The following is a 2,564-nucleotide window of genomic DNA, read 5'->3' as shown; positions in this document are numbered from 1 at the left end:
TTAAGCAAAAAGGACTAGGTAATGCATATTACATACAAAAGCTCATAACATGATCTCAGCTATATGATTCCTAATATTCTTATCGATCCAACTCCTATGGATTATGCAATATATGATAGTCTGAAAAGTAGAGACAGAATCTTTTCCAAAAACTGAATTGTTGTGATATGACCATATCCCATAGACCGCCTCAGTAAAAGCAAGCTTTAGCATCCTGGCCCTCCATCCCTTCTTGTTTGAATTAGCAATAACCCATCTCAACTCATCAGTCCAATTCTGTGGGGGTATGAATAATACCAATCCTATCCAGTACAGCACACCATATACTTCTGGATACCCTGCAGTCAAAGAAAACATGCTCCTTAGTTTCAATATCACTTTTGCACATGCTACAAATAGTATCCTGAATAAACCCAAATCGACACATTCTATCTTTTGTAGGCAGTCTCCCATGACATTGCATCCAGAGGCAGAAAATGGCACGAGGTCTAGCCGGATTGAAACACACTAGTTGGCTCCAATTGACTCTTTCAGCATTCAGCAGCTGAGCATACACAGTTTTCATGGGGAAATTCAGATCATGAACCAGGTTAATCCACACATTCTGAGGGATGAAACCTCGCTGCTTCATGATATTTGTGAACATCCAGGACCAGCTAGAATTATGCAACAACTCCATTAATAGATTACCTTTCAGATAGTAAGCATGGATCCAATGAACCCATAAGTTATATGCCTTTCTTTGAATATTCCATAAACACTTCAACAGGGTGGCTTGGTTTCATACAGTGAGATTCATAATATTGAGGTCTCCACATTGCTTTGGTTGGCATACAGTTTTCCATGCTATAGGGCTCTTCCTACTATTCTCATACTTCCCTGACCATAGGAAACATCTACATATAGAATCAATTTTGTGTAAAACAAATTTAGGAATTGGGACACATTGTAACCAGTTTTGGGCTATGGCACATGAGACACTCTGGATAAGTTGAATCCTCCCAGCATAGCTGAGGAGTCTAGTGGTCCAATGCCTCACCCTTTCAAGAATTCTCTCTATCAAAGGCAAGTAGTGACTGATGCTCAACTTTTTGCTAGTCAGTGGCACTCCCAAGTATTTCATAGGTAATTGTCCAAGATCAAACCCTGTGATGTCTCTAATAGCATTTTTTGTTTCATCTTGAAGCCCCCCACAAAAAAGCTTACACTTTTGAGGGTTAACAATAAGACCAGTTGTGCTGGAAAATATTCTAAATGTTTGCATCATCAAGCTCACAGACTCAACATCACCCCTGCAGAACAATAATATATCATCAGCAAAAATTAGATTTGTTAGGCCAAGTTTCTTGCATTTTGAATGGAATTGGAATTTAGGATTGCTCTGCATTTTGACAAGTAGCCTATTGAGGTATTCCATCATTAAAACAAATAATAGTGGGGATAAGGGGTCCCCCTGTCTGATCCCTCTGCAGGCCTTCATGCTATTAGTCATATGCCCATTTATATTAAATACATAGGACACTGTTGACATGATCCAGTCAATGAACCTGTTAGGGAAACCCATCTCCATCATTATGCATTTGAGAGCCCTCCAGTCAACCATGTCACAGGCCTTCTGGAGGTCCAGTTGCATCATACACCTTGGAGTTATCATCGTAATGAAAATATTGTTATCAAATATAAGTTAAAAAATATGTTGTATCAAAATTTAATATTCAATGTCATTTATTAATGTATATAAATAAATAAGAAAATAAACTATCTTAGTAATAAAAAATAAGTTTTAAAATATGTACAATAAATAAATACAATTATTTATTTCCCCGTTTCTAATTAGTAGATTAAAGAATAATAAAAGTTGTGTTAAAAAATGTGAATACCATATATTTATTGAAATTGAGATGTTATAAAAATTACTAAAATATAACAATATATTATTATTTTATTTGTATGTCTGATATAAATCTCATAAAAATGATCTAAAGTGAACTGTTTTTGAAAAAAAAATTTAAATAACCAGGTTTAATAATAAAATTACAAAAAAAAACCATGTTTTCGGAGTATTTACCAAAATGTCTAGGTTTGGGACCGAATGTAAGTGAATGCGCCAAATGGTTTGGCGCATAGGTGTATATTTTAGGTGAATACGCCAAACCATTTGGCTAACCCTAAAAATGTGGGTGTATGCGCCAAATGGAATGGCGCATTAGGCTATGCATTTTGCCCTAATAGCCATACCATTTGGCGCCTAAGTGTGCTCCCCCTTTTTTTTTTTTTCAATTTTTTTTTAAGTAATGTTACTATATTTTTTTCTTTTAAATTTTTTTTTAAATTATTTAAGTTATTTTTTTCTTCTTTTTTTTCCAAATTTTATTTTGTAAAGTTTTGTTAAATACATAGGTTTTAACCTTGTTCTAAAACTAATTTTTTAGGGTTTATAGTTTTAAAATTGCATTTTTTATAGTTATGTTAAACATACCTATATATATATATATATATATATATATATATATATATATATATATATATATATCGATGATTAAATACTGTATTATTTGTAAAAA

The sequence above is a fragment of the Vicia villosa genome, linkage group LG5 (genome assembly GCF_029867415.1).
Source record: "Vicia villosa cultivar HV-30 ecotype Madison, WI linkage group LG5, Vvil1.0, whole genome shotgun sequence".
In the NCBI taxonomy this organism is placed as follows: domain Eukaryota; kingdom Viridiplantae; phylum Streptophyta; class Magnoliopsida; order Fabales; family Fabaceae; genus Vicia; species Vicia villosa.
Note: the sequence above shows the minus strand (reverse complement) of the source record.